The sequence below is a fragment of the Marmota flaviventris genome, chromosome 13 (assembly GCF_047511675.1).
Source record: "Marmota flaviventris isolate mMarFla1 chromosome 13, mMarFla1.hap1, whole genome shotgun sequence".
NCBI classification, from domain to species: domain Eukaryota; kingdom Metazoa; phylum Chordata; class Mammalia; order Rodentia; family Sciuridae; genus Marmota; species Marmota flaviventris.
Window position 1 is genome coordinate 94,086,711 of NC_092510.1, and position 11,236 is coordinate 94,097,946.

Below are 11,236 nucleotides of genomic sequence, written 5' to 3' on the forward strand. Positions count from 1 at the left end.
TCCTCAGCTTGAAGATGAAGATGGTGGCCCTTAATGGCAGTTGTAATGAGGGCAAAGTAGGGTATATTACAGGGCCTAGCCAAGGGGGTGGCATATGGTAATGGCTCTGTGCATTTTATTGAATGACAGGTAATAGGATGTAAGGACTTTGCAGGTGGAGAGCAGGCAGGTGTGCATCCAGGCCTTGCTGGCACTGCTGGATGCCTTAGGCAGGTGGGTGGGGGGTCAAGACATCTTCCACCCCTCGTTTCCTACTCTGAGCTCTTCTGCAGAGTACTCATGGGATGCCAGCGGTTACCCACCATCTTACCTCAGTGGTCCACAAAATCCAGAGGAAAATTCATGGCCACCTTGAGGGAGAAAGGGGCAGGCAAGATGGAACAGGAGGACAATCCAGCCCAGGACTGGGGTCTCTTTCTCCCTCCGCCCTCTGCCATCATGGTTTGGACAGGGAAGAAGGGAATGGGGTGTGGATGGGCTAAGGATGTTAAAAGCCTAGACTGAACCTTTTTTTGAAAAACAAAATTTTTAAAGCCTGCGCGTGCGCGTGCGCGCGCACACACACACACACTGGTGAATTTATATAGTGACATGCACACATCCAAAATACACAGGCTGGTTAATGTTTTCCAAAGTAATGCATGCATGAAACTATCATCCAAATCAAGATATAGGACATTATAGCACTTGGAAGTTTCCCTTGGTCCCCTTCCCTGTCAATATTTTCCGAGATATCTCCTAGACTAACTTCTTATATTAGAGATTGGTTTTATCTAGTTTTGATCAATGTATTTTTGCTGAATGGATTCAGGAGACTTACCAAGATGAGCTAACTTGCCTGGAGTCCCATGGCTAGCTGCTGAGATCCCGGATCTCAACCTCCAGCAGAAGATTACATCCATGGTCATACATTCAAGCAAAGGGGTTAAAAACTTCAACTTCTCTACCTGTCCAATGGGGTAGTGGGATCCTATCTCCTTCATGACCACAAGAAGATGTAAGCAGATGGCCTGGCCAATGGATGGCCCCATGGACACACAGTGACTTCAGTACCCCCAAGGAGTCATTCATGTGTCCCAGACACACACATGTGGGCTTTCTCAAGGCACCCATGGAGAGAGAGACCACAGGCTAAGGTGCTCACATCCAGACAGCACCTCACAAAGACACACAGACCAGATGCTGCCAACAGACGTAAACAGGCTCAGACGCTCACAAATAGACCTAGACACACACCCAGACCACCCCACATGGGGAGACCTGCGCACAAACCCAGACGTGCAGCCTGCAAACGTTGCAGGCACCCAGACGCCCCCGCATAGCCTGGCTGTGCCCCTTGCTCAGGCCCAGACAGAGCTGAGCCTGATCACTATCTCATCTGTCAGCACTGCCACCCAGATGGAGAGGGCCCGGAATGATGCCCGGGGGTCCCCCGCCCCCTACATGCTTAGAAGGCAGGCCTGTTGTTGGGCCAGAGATGGGGACACCTCAGGGGAGGTGCTCCTCTCCCCAGATCCAGAGACAGACACATAGAGACTCCAAAAGATGGAGACGGGGGGGGGGGGGGGGGGGGCAGGGGCCGCAGGAGAAAAAGAAAGAGAACCTGGGAGACCCAGAAAGAAAGACAGTGACAGAGATACAGAGGCAGAGACGAGATGAAGGGATAGAGAGACAGACAATAGACAGAGAGGGGGAGGGACAGCGAGGCAGAGAGCCAGATTGAGAAGGGAAGCCTCAGAGATCCTGGGACGTGCTCAGAGGCTGAGAGAGGTCCAGACCAAGGGATGGAGCAGGAGGGGTGGAGTCCCCCAAGAACTGGTGAGGAGACCCAGAGAGGGAAAAGGTGGAAGGGGACCAGGAAAGAGATTGGAAAGGCAGGCTGTCCACCCTGGTGGCATGCAGGGAGACGCTGCCCTCACCACTGTCCTCTGCAGCTCTAGGGACCCAGTGGAGCCACCTGCACATAACTGTGAGCTCTGTGGACCTGGGGATCCTCCTGTTCTCTGGCCCCACGGCCAGGCTGAGCATTAGGCAGTCAACAGGGGCTGGGTCTTGAACAGGGCCCTCCCTCACCATGCCAGGAGTCCCTTTTGCTGGAGTGGGGGGATCTAGAGCAGCTGGAAGAGATCTTACCCAGTCTTCTCCACCCTGACTGGTTTGGATGAGGTACTTAGCCACTCTGAACTCAGTATCTTTTAAAATTCAATTTAATTTTTTTTTAGTGGTAGATGGACACATATCTTTATTTATTTTTATGTGGTGCTGAGGATTGAACCCAGTGCCTCATGCATGTGAGGCATGCGCTCTACCACTGAGCCACAACCCCAGCCCTGAACCTCAGTATCTTAACCTGTAAAACGGGGCCAAAGGGCATTGCTAAGATTCCGTGAGCCAATATGTACCTGCTTTATTTGTGGTTGGACTAAACCCCAGGCAAGCCACAAGGGAGGTTTGAGCAGTTGTCTGGAGAAAGTGAGAGACTCGTAGGAGATATCTGGGGGACTCATGAATGAACAAAAGGCGGCTGGGTGGAGAGAGGCAGCAGCAGGAGGTGCTAGAGGCTCGGGAGCCGAGCGTGACTGCGGGGCTGGGGTGCCCCTGCGGAGGCCGGTGTTCAGCTCATGGGGGCACTAACTGGGGCATCTTGGGGAGCTTTCTCCAACCAGTTGGGGTGGGGAGAGAGGGAGCAGGAGACCTCTTAGAGGCTGCGGCAGCCACGCAGGGGAGGTGGTGAGGCCTGGGGTGGTCTAGCAGGACTCCCCTGCTCTTTCCTGGGCCTCTGGCCCAGGACACTGCTGAGCAGCCCTGCTCCACCCCTGCATGCATGCTGGAGTCCTGGCCTGTGTGTCCTGCTGGCAAGAATGGACCTTCTAGACTGCATCTGCCAGCTGAGCCCCGAGAGGGCCTGTCTGTGCTCTGCAGGTCCTGGGGACTGGGGACGTGGAGATGATGTGGCCAATAGCATCTGCCTCTTGAGCTCTCTGGGAGAGAGATGCAGTAATAGCCCATCACTGTCCAGCATGAGAGAGGCCGGGGGTTCTGGGCGCCCCTGGGAAGACAGTCGGCTCGGCATGGGGTAAGTCTTGGTGATACTGCACAACTTGCAGTGCCTTTTTAAATTTGTGGTCTCCTTGGGTCCTTCCCGGGCCTGGGAGGTGGGGTTTATCACTTCCATTCAGAGAAGGAAGCCAAGGAGAAGCCACCTGCCCGGTGCCACACAGCTTGGGGGCCACCAAGGTATTTTCATGATGATTCAGTTCAATGTGGCTTGCATGGATTCGTCCCCTGTTGGGCCAGGCACTGTGACTAGGGGCACCTCATCAGTGCAGACCCATTCTGGGGTCCTGCAGAGCAGACCAGGTGTGAGGCAGTGGGGGCTGGGCACTTGAGAAGTGGGGACCTGGAAGATGCGGGTGGTGTTGGGGGACTTGAGTTAGGAGATCAGGCAATTGACCCCGCAGTGCTCAGACGGCAGCAGGACTGCGGGGAGGGCAGAGGCACATGCTCGGGGTGTGACATTTTTCACCAGCACCCACGAGCTGGGAGGAGCCAGGGAGATCCTCCCCAGGGCTGCTCATGGCAACATCAGTGGCTTCCCGGCTCCCCTCTCCTTCACTGGCTGGGGAGGAGCCCGACCTGGTGGATCTTATAAACACTTTTATTGTGGAAAAGTTTAGCATATATGAAGTGAACCAAACCATAACGAGCCCCAGGTACTCGCTGGCCAGTTTCCATGTTGTCAACATCCACTCACTCCTGTCAGTGTCTGTCCCTCTAGCCACTCCCCACCCAGCCTCAGTGACGACCGTGACAATATGTGCACTTAAAATGTTCCTCTGGGATTCTGATACAAAGCCCGGGTGGGGACTCCCTCCAGCCCCTTTATTTTACAGAGACCTGTGTAAACTCAAAGAGGGGAAGGGACATACCAGGCATCCCACCGAGCAACAGCAGAGCTGGGGGCATCTGGCCAAAGACACTTATTGAGCGCCAGGTCCTGTGCTGGGCATTGGGGGTACCAGGGAATATGGTGGTCTGTATCTTCATGGAGTGCAGCATCTAGCAAGGGAGACTGATGTCAGACAGCCTCCATGTAACTACTGAACAATGTCTGGATGATGTCATGAGGCATATGCAGGACCACGACACAGACAGGGGAGGGAAAGGACAGCCTTCTGAAGAGGGTATAATTCAAAGGGAGTGGGAATTAATTCTGCAAGTGGGAGGGAGGTGAGATTAAAATAGTATCAGCATGTGCAAAGGCCCTGAGGCCCAGAAGATCCAAGTCACTAAAGGGTAGCCAGTGTGGCTGCAGCTCTCGAGCAAGGGACAGCACCGTGGGAAGTGCACTGGAACAACTGGAGCATGCCTGGGTCTTAATTCCAGGAGTACCGGAAGCTAGGGATGATGAGCCTGGGCAAGAGGACAAAGGTGGATATGAGGGGGCTTTAAAGTCAGTCAAGCTATGGGATATCGGACTGGGTGGAGGCAGAGGGGACAGACTAGCTATGGAAGGAGGGAGGGTCAGACATGGGCAGGACAGCTGGAAGATGCTGAGACACTTCATGGCAAAAGGAAAGGCGTCAAGAAGAGGAGGAGGGCCACTGTCAAGAGGATTTGGGGTTTGAAATAGTTGAGTTTTCTATGCCCTTGTGACATCAAAGTGGCTCCCAGGTAGATGGGGGAGGCGGGTAAGGGACCTGGGGACACCTCTGCATCGCTTCTCTTCTTTGAGTCACCAACATTCCTGAGCAAGCTGGGCCTTACTCTGGCATTCGAGGCCCAATCACCAGTTGGTCCCTGTTCGTGTCTCTGGTGCAGGACTTGGAAGACGCCCATCTCTGGGCTTAAAGTCAGCCGGGTGCATGAACCCCTCAATGCTTTGCACGCTGGGGGGATTCTGCCTGGGGGGTCCTGCCCTTCCTTTTCTATTCATGAACTCCTCCCACGCCCTTGCTCCCTGAAGCCCTCCGCCTTCCTCAACTCAGGGCTGAGGTCGCTCATCTCACCCACCTTCCCTGCTCCAAGGGGGCAGCCTGGGGCCAGCCTGTGCCTGCCTGCATCGGAGGCCAGCACAGTGCTGGGCACAGAGTTCCTAGTAACATCTTTAGTAAGAGAGCATGTTGAGGGAGACTCTGGGGAACGTGTTTTAATAGTATTTTACCCCCCTTCCTTCTGCTGCAAGCCCCTGACCCACTGTCTCTGTCTTTGTCTTTCAATTTCACCCAGCACAGTGCCTGTCACATGGCAGGTCCCTTAAAAAATATTTCCTAAGTCCCGGAGAGGATAAATATTAGCATGGGCTTTCGCTATGGTTGAGAATGTAGTCCTGAGAGCTTTGGCACTAGACTCTGTCTTACCACTTACTGCTGTGGACTCCTGGGCAAATTACTTAACCTCTCTGAGCTTTTAGTGTTTGTGATGTGTAAAACCGGGTAATAATAGCTACTTCATGGAGTTTTGTGGGCTTTGAATGGTTTAACTCAAGCATTGAGTGCCTGGCACATAGAAGGGCTCTGTTCCTGGGAGCTGTTGCTATTTATTCATCTTTCAATTGGGCCACCTTTATGAGGCTTTGCTTCATGAAAAGAGGAGAGGGAGGGGCCCGCTGGGGGATGGCCTCGGTGGTTCTCAGAGCCTGGGCCAGGGTAGGCTTTGGGGAGGTTCCGGGCAGAGGGGGCGGCTGCGGGCCTGGAGCCGTTGGAGGAGGCCGGGCCCTGGGGACTGGGGAGGGGGCGGAAGCCGCAGCCGAGCTCGGATCCGGCAGTGCGCGGAGCGGAGACATCCTGCGGGGGCGCCCGCCGCCGGACCTAGGCAAGCTGGGGGCAGCAGGCCGTGCCTCGCGGGCATTGGAGGGGCCACCGGGTCGGAGCCGCTGAGCCCCCGCTGGCCGGGCGGAGGGCGCCCCCTGGCGGTGCACCGTGGCATTGCCCCGGGCCTCCCACTCGGCTCTCCTCTCAGTCTGGGGTCTGCATTGAAATTTCTTGGGGGACATCAGAGACAGAGGGGATCTATTCCGGGCTCGGGACACTATCCTCAGCAAAATCGGGAGTGATGAATTTGGGTGCCTGGTGTGTCAGCTACTGCGTTAGGACGAGTGGAAAGGCCGTGACAGGAAGAAAGGGCACCCACCGCCACCGCACAGGGACTGGCGCCCAGGAGGTCCGCCAGTGCCTTCCTTTCTTCTAGGCTCATTCGTCGGGCCTCTGGCCTCTGCTGGGCTCAAACCTGAGGGCTGCCCAAGAGCTGCAGGCCCAGGCTACCAACCTGGGCACTCCCTCCGTCCCCCAGTGGCCTCCCCAAGGATTGGAGTCTGGGGGAGCACGTCGTGGTGGCCCGTGGTCGTTATAGGTGGTGAGTGTCAGTCATTGGTGTGTAAGTGTGTTTGTGTTGGTGTGTTTGTGTGTGTGTCCATATTCAGGGGTGTGTGTACCAATATGTCTATGACTGGGAGCCTGTGACTGTGATCAAGGGTGTGTGTGTGTGCATGTGTGTGCACGTGTGTGTGTGTGTGTGTGTGTTTAGGGCATAGTGTCCATGTGTGACAGAGGGCAACAGTTTGTGTTATCTGTTCACACAACACGAGAGTTCAGGCATGCATGTGTCTTAAGGGAGACCTGCTCATGTGGTACAGGTTGGTGTGTGTATGTGTGTTGAGGCCAAGGGGTGATTTGGGCCTGTCCAAAGAAACAGTGACAACACTAATCACCTTTCTTTTTAAATTTATTTTAAATTGTTTGGTACTGGGGATTGACCCACACACACTGAACTGGGGATTGAACCAAGCAACATCCCCATTTATTTAGTTATTTATTCATTCATTCATTCATTTATTTTTGAGACAGGGTCTAAGTTGCTGAGGCTGGCCTCAAACTTGAGCAGTGAATCCAAACTTGAAGTCCTCTTGTCTCCGTCTCCTGAGCTGCTGGGTTTGCAGGTGCAGGCCACGTCGCTCAGCTCTCTAAATCATCTTTTCACCCAACAGAGGGCTGGCTGAGCCCCTGTCTTGTCCCTTAGTCTAGTCCCCTTAGGACCAATATTTTCCCTCCTCTCCCTTCCCTGTCCCCTAGCTGCACCCGAGTCCAGCACTCTGCTTCATTTGGGAGATGAGAAAACAAGATCTAAATCCAAGAGGTACCGGCCCAAGGACACTTGGCCAGAAAGCACAGAGCTAGGGACTGGCATGACTCCCAACTCCAGCCAGAATTCTTTCCTCTCCCAGGAGGGCTCTGGGTGCTCTTTGCCCAGCCTGGGGCGGGGGTGGGACAGGTTTCTGGGCTGGGCCAAGCTGTTAGGGGAGCAGGACACAAAAGGCCCAGTGTTTGCCCCTGCCTCACCCTCCTGGCCCTGCCCTGCTCCAGGAGCCGAGGGGGTGTCCAGCGCCAGACTAGTCAAAGAGAGGCATGTGACATGCTCAACCAGGGGCCTGGTCCCAGCAGTGGACCGCACCTGCCTGCCCTGGCCCATGGGCTGACTTGCTGGGTGGGACAAGGAAGCTCTGCCTGAATTTGGGGCTCCTGGTGCCAGCTCATATTTGGCACCTGCCCAGGCCCAAAGCGCTTCAGCTTGCCTACTGAGAAGGGATTGATGAGTAATTAAGATCATGATGATATCAACACAACGTATTAACAGAAGCATAATAATGGCTACTGTTGGCTAAAGCCTGACTATGTGCGGTTACTACTCTCTTTATTCCTGTTCTGGTAAGGCAGTGAATCCAAATGGTTAGGGCCTTGGGCTGCAGTGCAGCCAGACCACCAGGATTATTTCCTGGCAAGACTTTCCAGCTGTATGACCTTGGACAAGTTGCTTAACATCTCTCCACCTCAATAACACCAGCTGTAGAATGACAGATGACTTATACAGAAAACAGTGAAAGCTCACCCTGCCCGACAGTGAGAAAGTGTGCATCAAGGACCAACTCTTATTTTTGTGATCTCCTTGATAAAGAGAGGCTCCCCCTTTACAGATGAGGCAATTAAGACCAAGCCTTTTTTTAAATATTTTTTTTAGTTGTTGATGGACCTTTTAATTTATTTATATGCAGTGCAGAGAATCGAACCCAGAACCTCACACATGGTAGGCAAGTGTTCTACCACAGAACTATAATCCAGCCCCAAGACTGAGCCATTTTTTTATAGATCACAAAACTAGAGAATGTCCATGCTGGGTCCTGACCCCAGGCCTGATACCTAAGCCTGTGTCTCAGGACAGATTTGTCCACAGGTGATAGGATTAACCCTCTGATAGTCCAGAAAAAGCTTCAACATGAATCAGCTTGACTCTGACAAGAGCCTTAAGAAAGATATCTAGCAGCATCTCCTCTAGATAAACAGGGAAATTGTGGCCCAGCGATGGTTCTATGCCCAAGGTTATATAGCAAGTAAGTGGCAGAGCCAACATTTGATTTTTTTCTACTAATAAAATGAATCATTTTATGTAATTTTGGTTTTGGGGTGTACCTACTGGGTCAGGCTGATGCTAACACCGTACCCACATGATCCTTTGTAATTTGGATCACTTTGTCACAGTGATTCCAATTCCCTGGGTTTCTTCACTGATCCTTGCTCTGGCTACACATCTACCTCCACCCTTCCAGGCTGGGACTCTTAGAGAACAGGGCCCCACAAGTAATTTACCTCTGGGTATCCAGGGCCAGCACCAGGTCTGGCATGTGGTGGGTGTGCAGTGTGGCCAGGAAGACCTGGTTTTGCAAGAGAGGGTAGCTACCAAGAGAAGTGGATGATGGGAACTCCCGAGGAAACATAACTGGACACCTGATTCAAGATGGAAGTTTCGGGAGAAGCACCCTGAAGAACAGATGTCTGTGCTGAGAAGGAAAGGGCAAGTGAGAATGATATATATGTACATATATAATTTACATGGATCCTGACACGGCCCGGTGTGCCAGACATCGCACTGGCTATGATTCAGGGTTTTATATTTATTTCTTTTAGTCCTCATACGGTCTCCTGAATTCTCAAAACTTGAATTGGGTGCAAGTGTTAGTCCCCTTTTATAGAAGAAGAGCTTTGGGCATAAGTTCTAGAGGTTATGCAACTGGCTGAGCTTGGATCCGCACGCTGGTCATCCAGGCACTGATGGCGGGAGATCCGCGGTCAGTTGTCCCATTTCCTCCTCCAGCAGCTCCGAAGGTCTGCCCTGGCTCCTCTTCAGTGCTCAAATCAGGAATCTCCACGGGGAGAGTGCCCCCTAATTTCCTCTTGGCAGATGTCGGGTGCGCGGTTCTTTCCTGCTTCCCATACCTCCATCACCCCCGCTGCCCCGAGCAGGGCCGGGCATGCAGCAGCCACTCACCGAGCGGTGCTGATGGATGCCTGGGTCGGGCCCTCCTGCGCTCTGGGCCGGGCCGGGCGGGGCGAGGCAGGGCCGCGGGAGGGGGCTCGGGAGCAGCCTTCGCGCCTGCCTCCTGCAGCTGGGCCCACCTGCAGGGTGGCCTGGGCGGGGGGGGGGGGACGGGTGGGACTCTGGGTGGCCCCCTGAGAGCCGATCTTCCCGCACAGGGGACCCCCAGAGTCAGCCGGAGCTCGGGAGCCGTCGGGACGGAGCGTCTCCGGGGTGAGCCAGCGTCTGGGGCCCGCGGCTCCCTCGGAGCAGGCCAGGAAACGCCTGGTGGTGCATTTGTTTTTCCATCAACAAGCGGCTTACGTAAACTCCTCGCCCGACTTCGAGGCTGCCAGCGCGGGGGAGGCGGCTTATCTGATGGGGGCTGCGCCAGGCCGGGGTTCCCTGCGTGTCCCGGCACAGGCCCCGCGGAGGGAGCCCGGGTGGGTGGGGGGCGGGGGCGGGGGCTTGGCGCCCGGGCTCTGTCGCCCCCCGCGGTGCGGAACCGCCAGGCTGGGACCTCCTCTCCCAAGACTGGTCTGCAGCTCCGACCTCGACCTCGGGTTCCCAGTGCCGCGTCCCGTGCGTGCCCGCCAGGCAAAGGCGCACAGGCGAAGGGAAGGGGCCTGCAGAGAGAGGCCGGGGTGGCCCAGTCCCCAGAGTCCCTTGGTTCCTAAACTCAGTCTTGTGCTGGTCCAGTGGAGCTCAGAGCGCAGTGTGCTTGAGCTAAAGATGGCTCACCAGCCTCAGCTGGGGTGGGGTCCAGGAACCAGCAATCGGAAAAACAACAACGGAAGCCACTTGGTAAGTTTGAAAACTTTAAAATCACAGAAAAGGCCCAATAGTAAAATAAACTCCCATACACCCTTTCTAGACTCACCAGTTTGTTGATCTTTTACCACTTTTACACTCCCGGAAAAGGTTCTTGAAGTGGGCAATATTATTATTATTCCCATTTTACAGACAGGGGAAGTAGGTTTAGGGAACTAACTTGTCCAAGAAGGTGTTAGGGCTGACATTTAAACTCCGATCTAAGAGGAAAACTTTTTTACTTCTTTTTTCTTTCTATGCAAATTTATTTCTCAGTTAAACATACTGCCTCTCTTTCTCGTTTACAAATAGTATATGTGGTATGAAGCTCAAGTTTCCCCACCCGGGCATCCTTACTACGGAAGTTCCTTGTGTATCTTTCCAGAGACATTCTATGCCTGTGAAAGCAGGTCCATACGGTAGTTTTTACACGAATGGTTTTGTATTGTACACATTGTTCTGCACTTTGCTTCCACTCCCTCTGTTCCTTAACTACGTTTCACAGAGATTTTTCCACGTTGGAAATACAAAAGCTCACCATTCTTTTAAACCAGTGTGTAGTATTCCACTGAACAGATGTTCTGGAATTGATTTCTCTAGTCCCCTGCAGATGTGAAATTAGGCTTTTCCGGTCTATTGCTATCATAAGCAAAGCTGAGATAAATATACACATTCATTCATCCATTTGCTCACGTGCAAGTGCATTTAAATGGTAAATTCCTAGAAATGAAAATTCTGGGTTAAAGGGTATGTGGATTTTTAATTTACTCAGATATTGCCAAATCATTCCTCAGGGAGGTTATACCAATTTGCCCTCCCACTTGTGATGACTGAGAATGCCTGTTTCCCACACCCTTGCCAACACAGCATGTTATCAAACTTTTTGATCTTTGTCAATCTGTTAGATATAAAATGGTATCTCGTAGCTGTAATTTCATTTCTCCTGCTACAAGGGAGGTTGACCATGTTTTCATATGACTAAGAATCATTTACATTTCCTTTCCTGGGAACTGTTTGTTTATATCCTTTGCCTATCTTTTAATTAGGTTGTTTTTTTTCTTCCTAATATGTAGGAGCTCTT

The 11,236-nt window shown here is 53.1% G+C and overlaps 1 non-coding gene across 1 annotated transcript; it reads right to left on the reverse strand.

Annotated features, from left to right (window-relative positions):
- Positions 1-2,254: 2,254 nt before the first annotated feature.
- Trnav-cac (transfer RNA valine (anticodon CAC)) lies at positions 2,255-2,327 on the reverse strand. The gene has a single exon. It is a non-coding gene; the product is annotated as a tRNA-Val (tRNA).
- Positions 2,328-11,236: the final 8,909 nt, after the last annotated feature.